The 13,281-nt window shown below is 38.2% G+C and overlaps 1 protein-coding gene across 1 annotated transcript in view; it reads right to left on the bottom strand.

The window, feature by feature from the left end:
- Positions 1-12,655, bottom strand: part of Atpalpha (sodium/potassium-transporting ATPase subunit alpha) — a 390,394-nt gene extending 377,739 nt beyond the window's left edge. The window contains exon 1 of the mRNA XM_067092188.1: positions 12,454-12,655. The gene's annotated coding sequence lies outside the window, so the exon portion shown is untranslated. The remainder of the gene's footprint in view (positions 1-12,453) is intronic.
- Between the last annotated feature and the right edge of the window lie 626 nt (positions 12,656-13,281).

Here is a 13,281-nt window from a genome sequence, read left to right as displayed (position 1 = left end):
ATAGAGAAAAAATAGGAAAAGAGGTATTATTACGCATCGAAGTGGACTCAGACATCATACAAATGTAATGGCATGTTACAAGGATTTAAATAACATGTAACGGTGGTAATCGCATTTAGAATTGCCTGTAATTTCTTGTAATTCATAACACTGGGCTATAATAACGACCACAGTGAGTAGCTACGCTATTAATAATAGTATATACTACCTCCTTGCACATTAGACGAGAGAGAGAGAGAGAGAGAGAGAGAGAGAGAGAGAGAGAGAGAGAGAGAGAGAGAGAGAGAGAGGAAGGGGTATTCTTTCAACTGCATATTATCAAGAGACCTAATTCTATACAGAGCAAAATACGTGAGATGAGAGAGAGAGAGAGAGAGAGAGAGAGAGAGAGAGAGAGAGAGAGAGAGAGAGAGAGAGAGAGAGAGAGAGAGAGAGAGAGAGGAGGGTATGTTTTTAACTGGAACAAGGTTATTTTAGCATATTATCAAGAGACCTTATGCTATAAAGACCAAAATACGTGAGAGAGAGAGAGAGAGAGAGAGAGAGAGAGAGAGAGAGAGAGTATTCTTTCAACTGCATATTATCAAGAGACCTAATTCTATACAGAGCAAAATAAGTGAGAGAGAGAGAGAGAGAGAGAGAGGGAGAGAGAGAGAGAGAGAGAGAGGGGGAGGGTATGTTTTAACTGGAACAAGGTTATTTTAGCATATTATCAAGACACCTTATACTATAGAGAAAAATACAATGATAGAGTGAGATGAGAGAGAGAGAGAGAGAGAGAGAGAGAGAGAGAGAGAGAAGGGAGTGGGTTATTCTTTCAACAGGAACAAGGTCATCTTACCATATTAACAAGAGACTTTATTCTATACAGAAAGCAAAATACGTGAGATGAGAGAGAGAGAGAGAGAGAGAGAGAGAGAGAGAGAGAGAGAGAGAGAGAGAGAGAGAGAGAGAGAGAGAGAGAGAGAGCTATTCTTTCAACAGGAACAAGGTCATCATCTTACCTTACTCTACAGAGACCAAACTACGTGAGAGTTTATATTAACAAGAAAACTTACCGGAGAAAATAAGCTGTGATCATCAGTCTATATAACAGATAAGTCAAATCATAATATTCAAAAACTCCTTTATAATTCTCTATATTCTTTATACATTAAGGATCATCAGCACATGTCTGTTAAAAGCTACATACAAACACAGACACAATTTAGTCTCAGTGCAATAGAATCAATATAAAATTTAGCCCAAAGGCCATCAATAGAAGGACAGTAAAAGGAATAGAAGGGGTTGCAGCTAGGGGACTATGGAAGAGACGCTGCAAAGAACCTTAAGTAATGCCTACAGTGGACCGCATGCGGTGCAATGATGGCACTAACCCCCTTACGGGAAATTTAGCCTCAAAGATCTGCTATTTTTATGCTTATCCTGAGTCGTATAGATGGCTCCATCGAGCACTTATGCTCGTGGTAAAAGCGTGACTTGGTCGTCTTAGCAAAGATCGAATGTTTGTTACCGTCCATCTTCCAAACACAAGGCCATCACAGGGCGGACTTAGTGGCTTATGCCTAAGAGAGATCTATGGAGACAGATAGTTCCTATGGAATAACCAGACTTCCTATAATTAGAACCAGCTGTCTACTATCAATACTACTACTTACATTACTCCATAGAGAATTATCACTGATGGTTTGCACATAACTATGCCACCTCTCTTCACCTACAGAACCATCTTTCTATCTCTTCCTTTCGTCGTCGTGATGAGAGAATATTCCGCTTTACATAATTTTAAAACGATATAAATTATCTCATCATTCTTCTCTCTGACCATTACTCGGGAGTAATTCTTCTTCTTCTTCTTCTCTCCATCTCTCCTCCTTCTTCTTAGATCTTCTTCTTCTTCTCCTTCTCCTTCTTCTTCTTCTTCTTCTTAGACCTTCCCCTTCTTCTTCTTCTTCCTCGAAGGATGTTTGCGTAAGCCGGAGCAGACGGCACATTTTTCAGGATGTCTCTTATTGTGTTATTGAAAAGGCGGTCAATAGCGCCGGGGCACAGAAAGCAAGAGACCTCTGTCCTTCCTCTCTCTCTCTCTCTCTCTCTCTCTCTCTCTCTCTCTCTCTCTCTCTCTCTCTCTCTCAGGTCCTCGGCTCGAAGTGAAGGAACCCACGTTCGATCCCCAAAACCACAGAAAGACGAGAAGAAGCATCATGTCTGTTATACAAAAAGCCACATCGATGGCAAATTCCTACTTGACCTTGACCTCTGAGCAAGTCTTCGACCTCACTCTGACCTCTGACCTCCAAATAAGACTCTGACCTCCCTCTGCCCACCTGCTTCACTAGCTGAGCATTCATGACACACATGAAGTCCCTAGCTCGTAAAGTCCGTAAGTCATGACCAATTTAAAATCCCTTCTTGACCCCTGACCTCACAAATAAGACCTTGACGGTGACCCTTAGATCTGCCAGATCAAACACAGAACCCTATCCTTCACTAGTGATGTATATGAAAGTCTGAAGCCTCTACCTTCGGAGATATTCAAACTACGTTTAAAAAACCTTTCAAATCAGCTGATGAGTTTACCTGTAGGGGGGCCGAGCAGGCAGGTTAATTAGTGGATGGCCCCAAACAGTAAACAAGGTGCATAAAAAACAGGAGAGCTTCAAGGAATTAATCCTGATACGTAACAGGGTGAAGCCATATCATCAGATATTCATCATTCATTCATTCTCTCTCTCTCTCTCTCTCTCTCTCTCTCTCTCTCTCTCTCTCTCTCTCTCTCTCTCTCTTTCCTACAAATTAAACTCAAATATGTATATGTCTGTTCTACCTGTATATTCAGGATGAGTTGTTGCTTCTCTCTCTCTCTCTCTCTCTCTCTCTCTCTCTCTCTCTCTCTCACACACACACAAATTAAACTCAAATATATATACCTTGTTCTACTATACATTCAGGCTGATTTGTTGCTTATTTCATTCAAAAATTTCAAAAGAAATTACATGTTTATAATTCTCTCTCTCTCTCTCTCTCTCTCTCTCTCTCTCTCTCTCTCTCTCTCTCTCTCCATACACTATATATTCAGGTTTGTTTGTTACTTCTTTCTTTTCATTACAAACAACGACGTTTCCTTCGTTTGTTTTTTCCATTTGTTTGTGGTTCCTCGTTTGTTAGTGGGATTAAGCAAAGGTTTGTTTGTGGATTTTTAAGAGAAAATTATTAATTTCGGTTTCTGGTTGAGGGATCTGTGGAGGGGGGGGAAGGGGGGGAGGTGTGAGAGACGGCTCAACCTTGGCGGAGGTTTGTGGTCTCTCAACGACCTTCTTGTTGCATGGTTCTAAATGACAGATTTCGAGCGTTTGCAGTTATTGAGCTTGACATACAGGTGACAGGCGAATCCAACTCTCTCTCTCTCTCTCTCTCTCTCTCTCTCTCTCTCTCTCTCTCTCTCTCTCTCTCTCACAACAGGTGAATCCAACTCTCTCTCTCTCTCTCTCAAATAACACGTGAATCCAACTCTCTCTCTCTCTCAAATAACAGGTGAATCCAACTCTCTCTCTCTCTCAAATAAATCCAACTCTCTCTCTCTCTCTCTCTCTCTCTCTCCAAGCTCTCTCTCTCTCAAATAACAGGTGAATCCAACTCTCTCTCTCTCTCTCACATAACAGGTGAATCTTCTCTCTCTCTAAATCTCTCTCTCTCTCTCTCTCTCTCTCTCTCTCTCTCTCTCTCTCTCTCTCTCTCTCTCTCTCTCTCTCTCTCAAATAACATGTGAATCCAACTCTCTCTCTCTCAAAATAACAGCTGAATCCAGAATTTTATCTCTCTCTTTCTCTCTCTCAAATAACAGGCGAATCCAACTCTCTCTCTCCCTCTCTCTCTCTCTTTTGTTTATTCAAACAATATTTTTACCCTTGTACACTTCATTTTCCAAAGTGTTTGTACAAAAGTGATTTTTTCTTTAAACCTTAAAAATATATTTAATATTCCCGTTTCAACATAATTTTTACATTTAATAAAAAAACTGGATATACATTTCATTACGATATTCCTATTTTCATTTCAACCTACAGAATACTTATAACTGTTTCTGCTCAAATTTTTATATTCCTTTATCTACTAATTTTTATTCTAAAAAGCTATATTCTATTTTTTAATTCAACTTTTAAATAAAATAGTCTTCCATATCATTTTAAATTTGATACTATAAAGCAATTATTTTAATTTTTTTAGACTAAGAAAATAGGTTTAAAGCCTCCTTCCATATGATTTTAAATTTTAAATTTTATTCTATAAAGCTACCTTTCCAATATTTTTTTTATTTAACCACAAATAAATAAGTTTAAATTATTTTCTTCCGTGTAACTTTACATTTTATTCGATAAGCTATATTTAAATTTCAGTTTTAACGTTAAACAAATATATTTAAATGAATCTCTTCCAGGCAATTTTAAATTTGATTTTATGAAGCAATATTTTTATTTTTTCTATTTTAACTTTAAATAAGTTTAAATTACCTCCCTCCACGTCATTTTAAATTTGATTCTATAAAACTATAATATCTCATTTTAGTTTTCTGTAAAAGAAAACTATTGCGCCGGCTTTGTCTGTCCGTCCGCACTTTTTTGTCCACCCTCAGATCTTCAAAACTACTGAGGCTAGAGGGCTGCAAATTGGTATGTTGATCATCCACCCTCCAATCATCAAACATACCAAATTGCAGCCCTCTAGCCTCAGTAGTTTTTATTTTGTTTAAGGTTAAAGTTAGCCATACTCATGCGTCTGGCAACGATATACGTAGGACAGGCCACCACCAGGCCGTGGTTGGTTAAAGTTTCATGGGCCGCGGCTCATACAGCATTATACCGAGACCACCGAAAGATAGATCTATTTTCGGTGGCCTTAATTATATACGCTGTACAGAAAACTCGATTGCGCCGAAGAGACTTCGGCAAATTTTTTACTTGTTTAATTTTACCCTTTAATAAATACGTTTAAATGAACCTCTCCAAAACAATTTTAACTTAAGAAAATACCTGTGAATTTCCAGCTTCTGATAAATTTAACCTAAACAAAATCCTTTATCCCTCACACCGCTGGACTCTGGAACGGTCTCCCTGAGGATGTGTGACTGGAACCTCGAAAGTTCAAGCGAAGATGCAACGCATTTCAAAACAATTCTCCTGGTATTTTAATGTTTTACTTATGCTTTTATCTATTTATCTGTTTTGCTAATTTATTTTTTTCTTTTCTAGTATATAACTGATCTCTTCTTTCTGTATTTCATATTACCTTCTGTTACTTTCAAATGAACTATAATAATAATAATAATAATAATAATAATAATAATAATAATAATAATCTTTCAAATGAACACTATAATCTTTCGAAGCTCAAATTTCAGGACAATGGCCCTGCGGTGGGCTTGTTCGATATCAATAAGGTTCATCTTCTGAATAATAATAATAATAATAATAATAATAATAATAATAATAATAATAATAATAATAATAATAATAATAATAATAATAATCTTTTAAATGAACACCATAATGTTCTTTGGAAGATTGAATTTCAAGTCAGTGGCCCCAGTGGCTTGTTCAATATGAATAAGGTTCATCTTCTGGATAATAATAATAATAATAATAATAATAATAATAATAATAATAATAATAATAATAATAATAATAATAATAATAATAATAAAATCCTGGAGCAAACCAATCTAGCACACAGGACCAGAGGTCAGAAAGTCGAGTTTTCCTTGTGACCAAATAAAACAAAATTAAAAAGGTCCAATGCTCCCCCATTTTCAGTCTCTCTCTCTCTCTCTCTCTCTCTCTCTCTCTCTCTCTCTCTCTCTCTCTCTCTCTCTCTCTCTCTCTCTTCTGAAACATTTCGAAAAAGTTCACAAGGAAATTGACGAAAAGGGGGAGGGGGGGTGTTAAGATGGTCCGATATAGACGAACTTGTAAGAAGAACTTGCCCATCCGAAGGTTGAAGGTAGAAAGTTCGAGTGTGATCAGAATCTTGCAACTTGCGTTGCCTCACAAACACTTAACATACGCACACACACACACGTGCATACACAAACAGAATGTCTGGTGCAAACGCACATACAGGCATACACACGTACAATAGTACCATGATGCAAAAAGTAAAACTACACTCGATGAATACACAACTACACTCAAATTGTTTTCTAACGACAAACTCCTAGACACACATACGTACAAACATGCGTACACAAACAGGATGTCCGGTGCAAACAAACGTGCAGTTAAACACACATACAACAGTTGCATGATGCAAAAGCAGTAACCACACTAGACGTATACACACAAACTGGCTGCCTACTAGACCCAGTGTTGTTTCCTTACGACTAACTTCTAGACACACACACACTCACATACGCATATACAAACACGATGGATGGTACAAACGCACATGCAGTTAAAAACACATACAAAACATCTGCATGATCGAAAGGCAGTAACCATCACACCGGATGTAGGCCTATAAACAAAATCACACTGGCTGTCTATACTAGACCTAGTGTTCGTTTCCTTACGACAAACTTCTAAACACAAGCACATGCATACACAAACAAGACGTCTGATGCAAACAAACGTGCAGGCACACACATACACAACAGTTGCATGATGCAAAAGCAGTAACCACACTAGACGTAAACACACAAACCAAAAAATTTTTTCTTGCCACAAACTTCTGCGTCACAATGCATAAACATCCTATCTGGTCGCAGCTTGTCAAAACATCAACAAAAGTGAAGCGTGAAAGAAACCTCTTCTCTCTCTCTCTCTCTCTCTCTCTCTCTCTCTCTCTCTCTCTCTCCAAATCACAATACATAAACATCCTTTCTGGCCACAGCTTGTTAAAACATCAACAAAAATGAAGTGTGAAAGAGGCACTTACCCAATCAAAATCATCATCATTTTCTTTAAATAACCCTCTCTCTCTCTCTCTCTCTCTCTCTCTCTCTCTCTCTCTCTCTCTCTCTCTCTCCATGAACAAAAACAGTTTATGTTGTCGTGCGTCCTGGCATCATCGCGGACACACGTGCACACACACACACACACAATGACAGAACACAAACACATCGCCTCTTCCATCTTGTCTTAACGTCGAATTATTTCATTTCTGGCTGTTACGGGAGTTGTAACCCTTTATTACATGGGAGGAACACGTGTGTGTGTGCGTATGTGTACGTGTGTGTGTGTGTATGTGTAGGTTTGTAGATCTTCTTCTTCTCGGCTTAATGCCTCGGAGACTTGGTTTCTTGGGCTAGGCCTAAACTAGTCCTTTTAAATATTCCTTGACAAGGTGGTGGTAGAATGGTTCGAGAATGCATGAGTAGGCCTAAACGGGATAGGTTGAATGATGAATATTCTAATGTTGCTCTTCACTGTAGGATGAATTCATTTTCCCAGCGTAGGATGAATGTAGGATGAATTCAAATTTTTCGACCTGGGGCTCAAGGTCTCGACCACGGCCCTCTCAGGAACAAGAAACGTTCAAACAAGAGACTCTTATCTCATTTACCGCTGCCAAACTTACGAATCAACACAAACAAATGCACAACACAACCCGTACTCAAAGGACTGAAGGCCCAGCAGAAAGTAGCCACAACATCTGGTCCTCCAACTGGAGTGTAAGGTGCATTACGTCGCCCTCGACTCACGAGCTGATTCATCTTAAAGAGAGGAAATGTCTGTATTCTTAAATGGTCCCAATCCAACCCTTCTTAGTCAGTCTGCTACAGCTTCCCCTCAATAAGGGGTCAGATAGGGGAAGGTGAGGGGGCGAGGAAGGGGTTAAGGGGTGCCCCAGAAACAGTGTAATAGGGGCGAGGAAGGAGGAGATGCCATGGGAAGGAGAAGACTGGAAGGGGTATGTTACGCCCATCAGGACCTATTATGTGGAAGGAGGTAGCAGCGGCAGCAGCTGCAGTAGTGCCCACTGGCCCCCTGGTGTTAAATCGGGGTATTTGTCTTTTCCAATTCGTTTCTTTCTTTCTTTCTTGTCTGAGTCTGTTTGTCGTATTGTCTGTTGACTTTACGAAATAAGACAAGGGTCTTCTTGGAGTTTGCACAAATGCAACAGGCAAAAACATATCAATAATACTGTATACACATTCCCAAGGTATGATCCAAAATTGTCCATTAACTTGCCTTGCATGCCTCCACAGATCAGTGTCTCTGAGTAAAACAAGGTATAAAAACAGCTAATGGAATGAAACTGGCATTATTACACAACAAAGGAACAAGTAAAGTAAGACCCAGAGGCAGTGTGTCTTAAAGTAGCATGACAGCGAGTGAATTTCCTTTTCAATTCTTGGAAAGCCAAATCATCCACGTGTCCTTCAGCTTGAACTGTGAAGGGCACTAGGAGCTACAATGCTGCTAGCCATAAAGGTATCTTGTAAGTGGTGGTTCGTGAGGAGGCGACTGAAAACCACAATAGTCTTTTATCAGTGCAAAGCAAAACGTTTCCAGCAACTAGGAACATTCAACATCAGTTGGGAACAAGTCAGCAGAGTTGAATCACTCCAGTGATAATGACAGGTCAAGAAATATCCATACTAAATTCGTGCTTTTGTTGGTTCTTTGTGCTTTAATGAGAGGGGCATTCTGTCTTCAGTAGTAGAATGTTTTTATTTCTGAGGGCCAACGCTTCCCCAGTTCAGCTGCCAGGTTTCTTGCCCAGGCAGTAAACAAATCATACACCATTCATCATCGTCCCAGTCATCACTTCCAACGTGGTGCGACAAACAGACCCTCTCTGAAATTCTGCCACTCAAGTCTGTCCTGCGCTTTCACTCCCACAAATCTCCACTCATTTCCAGCTTCTTTTCTCATAGTTCTCATCCGAGTAGGTTTGGGTCTTCGATCTCTTCTAGTGTCCACAGGAGCCCAGCTGACACTATCACATGCTATTCTTTGTGGGGTAACGTGAGGGACATGTCCAAAGCATCTCCAATTGATCTTCATTATTATCCAATTTGTACACTGAAATTTCTGTAACTTCCCTTATGGTATCACTCCCAACTCTATCCTGCTTTTGACTCCATATTTTTCTTCAAGCTTCTTCCCAAACTGACAAAATCTATTTGGTGCTCTGTCTACTAAAACCTAGGTTAATGCGTCAGAGTAGTTACCTGGTCAAGAACCTAGCAAGCAACAAATGTCTGCTATGTGATGTATAAATACCTCAGGTACTAAAAGGCTGAATCTTAAGGTGGTTAAACAATCAAAAACATCCAAGGTGGCTTCATGAGATATTGGACAAGCTTCTTATATTTTGGTACTATTTACTGAAGGTTAGGTTCACATCAAATATCATTAAAGAAACGCTTCACAAGCTTCTGCAAGAAGTTATCTATTATCAAATGGGGATGTTTGGTGTAAGGTGAGATCAGGTAGAGGTTCTCTTCCTACTTAGCAATGCACAAGCACATCCAACATCACAAGAGTCTGCTGCAGAAAGCAGCCATTTTAGGTGAATTTTTGTCCTCTTGGTAGGAAATACATTATATCCTTCAACCCATGGACCACAGTATTATTATACTAGTGAAGAGACACTACTAACAGATTCCTGGATGAAGTGATGGTGGTGTTTGAGAACAAGACCTTGACAATTGGCCTCTTGCTTAGAATAACGTTTGGGCTCTAATCTTGAAACAAAGATGGTGTAGGCTGAATCTTGGAGAGAAGGCAGCAGCTGATTTTCCATCATCTGATGATGCACTCTTCCAGCAATGCTTCAGGAAAGTCACAGAGGGCATTCATGAAGACAATGTTCATGGGTGGTTGGATCAGGAGGGTGGTGATCCTGGGTATCAGACTGTAAGTGCTGAGCTTTGCTGCCAATCCCAGGTTTAAAAGCCAGGGTCAATGGCTACCAATCAGGGAGCTGCTTCCTGTCACGAGTTTAAAACATCACTGGCATCACCTGATGTAGAGTCTCTTTCATACACCCAATCAACCTACTTGTAACTACATTCCCGCCTGAATGGTGTATCAAAAGCTGGGATTGATTCTGAGAACAACCCAGCTGATTCTAGGACATGTGTATCTGTAGCTGACAAGACCATGTCTGATGAGATGACCACCAATACTCCTGCTCTTGACACAACTACCCCACATACTGATGACAATAATGATGATGATGGACAATGCCACTAATCTTGTCAAGTCTAGGTTAAGCAAGATTCATGAAGCACTTGACATTCTCATCAAGTATTCCATCCTTCCCCAGTTTGACATGGAATGGTTATACAGTATAGTTGATACCTTTGTCGACTTCCATTGTACTGCAATGACTGACGACGTCAAGTTTCAACAGAGGCAATCCTACTGTCAGAATAAGATCATGACTTATTTCAATGCTGCTTCTTAACATCAAACTCTATCAACCTTCACTCTCTTTAATCTTCTCACTAGTATTATCCAATTCATCCTTTGGCCTTCACTTTACTCCTGATGTCATCACATCATCTCCAGCTCCAAAACCAACTGCGGACATTGGGTAACTTGCAGGTACTTCACAGTAATGAGGTTTAGTATGTATATGCCTCTCCAACAGCACTAGCCACCTCCCCTCAAGCAAGAACAGTGAGGCGTCCAATTTATCAAGTTAAATTACTTTTCCAGGGAGCTTTACTGTAAGACATAAGAAAGAAAGCAAGCAAATGAGAGAGGAAAGGTGGGGGGAGGAATAGTAAATGCTTTAATGCTTTATGTAATGTAAATACTATAGCAGAGTACAGCACATGTATTATTAGGCTGTTCATATTTTTTAATGAAATCAAATGTACAGTACTGTAAATGAAAGAGAGTGAAACAGAGAATCTGAATGTTGTACAGTACAATAATTCAAGTATAAGTCTTCAATGAAACTTATCATTGAAACTGTATATAACTATTCTATTTGTAAACACTTATAACTCACTACATTGCGTACAGTAACCTAGTAATGTTAAATCCCATGTATGTTAACTCAACAGACAGTTACGTGGAGTTGACTTACAATGGCTCCTCATTTGGATAGCTTAGTACACTACATAAAACACAAATATATTAGAAAAATGTACAACTAGAGTGCTCTAACACAGTGCAGCAGCTGCTCTTAATTGTGCAGAGCTGTTTATCTTTTGTGGTCAATCTAATCTTGTGTTTTTCATTTTGCTGTTAAATATAAACACCATTCTGCAAACTACAACAGACACATACAATTTACATACAAAATTACACAGAATTTCTATGGATAGCTTGAGTGTGCTGATACAGTAACTTACTCATTCAAACTGGTACCCAATTTGGCCAGGCTACCTTACTGTCCCTATTATAGTGAATGATCTCTAGTGAGATGTTTCACTTGCTTTAGTGTCTTATTATTTAGGGTATTTTGTAAACAATGTTAGTTTATTAAAGTTATTTTATAAAAAAAAAAAATTTCAATATAGCTCTTATTTCTTTGGGCTCTTTGTTTTATTGGCTTTGTGTGTTTGCACAGGCCAGCCAAGGTTAGGTTAGGATTTTAAGGTAGCCTAGCATAGGCTCAAATTCAAACCTAAACAAAAGAAGGGAAATATCCAGGTTCAAGTAAATTTGCAACAGGTTCTAGTATGATTTTCATACTGATCAAATCAAGAAGACTTGAAAGCAAGGGATAAGAACTCTTAATCATGTTTGTGGTATTAAAATGGAATAATACCAACCAACTTATGGCCACTGCGACATTGAAACAAAACTATATATTGGAAAACGAGGCCTATTTCTATGTGAAACATGAGACAATAGTGTTCATTAATGCATTCTCATTTTTCTGGGTGTTTCTTATAAAAAATGGAATAAAACTTATGCTAAGTTATAAGAGAGATAAAAATAACTGGAGTAACAAGACAAGCCTGAGTCCAAAAAAAAACAGATTTTTAGGCCTAGGTTACATGAGCAACAAGAAAAATAAAAAAATAAATATATAAATAATAATAAAAGAATAAAGGAATGAGCGTCCGGCAGGTTAAGGCGAAATAGAAGAGTTCGGAATTACTTTACAGGCCTATTTTTAAATCACGGTCAAATGGGATTCAATTATAATACCTAAACCTTAAAAAGTATTTTTTTTATATGTTAATATATTTATGTACGTCATAAAATGTAAATAAACAGGTAAAATAAACGTTTTGAATAGTGATGGTTACGGAACGCTGCGTAAAGAACAGTACCATAAACCTGGTCAAGTCTAACTCGGAATAAATGCATCTTACCATTTTTCTTTTCCTTTCCTTCGTCGTAACATAATACATAAAGTTAATATGGGTCAATATACATATATAAATAACATAATGCTGTCAAAAATATCAATAAAACAAGATAATAGTCTGGGTTGAACCCAGGAAATTGACGTAAAATGTTTACAAAAAACATTCCAACCTACCTGGCAAGTCCCGGTATGTCTTATTTACCTCGATATCCACTTATAAAATCGCCTTTTCTTCTTTATTTAGCCTTCTAAATCATCTACAGTTAACAAATAATAAATCCCGAAAGGGAAAGTCAGTTTAAATCAGTAGAAATTACGAAAATAGGTCGATTTTACCGCCACACCGAGAATCAATCACAAAAGTAAACAAAAGCATAAACGTGGATGCGTTCAATTGACAGCTGAGTCACTTGGGGCGATTTTTGAATTTTTTCAATAAACCTCAAATAGATGATTTGAATTAGGTTTTTTACGATAACGTATTTAATTCATCTATTTAAAACACAGACGGAACCGAAGTTTACAGCACTTGATTAAACAAAACAAGGCGAACATGAAATTAGAGAGATAAGACACGGCAACGAGAGTGCTTGAGTTTTAAATAGAAAATCTGTTGGCTATTACTATCATTTGGCCGTATTTATTACAACAGGCTGAGTTTTATTGTTCAAGAATCATATTCTACGATATTATGATTTTTTTCAACGAAATAAACTGAAATTAAGTTTATTTTTAAAAAGCCTAGGCTGCATCTCAATTAATTATCTTCTTCTTCACTATACACTAACTGATTTTTGAATGATGGCGCTGGAAATGTTCGTGACTACTTTTTGTACGATCTGAACTTGAACCTCAGACTCATTCCTTAAATCAAGGCTTTCAATAATGTACTGCAAGATGTATTTCCAGATATACTGATATTTATCAATTTCTGAAGTAAGCTCAACTTTTAGTAGGCTTTAAATACATTTCCCGATGGCTAGGCCGATACTGGCTTCTTCA

This window comes from Macrobrachium rosenbergii, chromosome 48 (assembly GCF_040412425.1).
Source record: "Macrobrachium rosenbergii isolate ZJJX-2024 chromosome 48, ASM4041242v1, whole genome shotgun sequence".
NCBI lineage: Eukaryota > Metazoa > Arthropoda > Malacostraca > Decapoda > Palaemonidae > Macrobrachium > Macrobrachium rosenbergii.
This window is presented reverse-complemented; position numbering and strand designations above follow the sequence as displayed.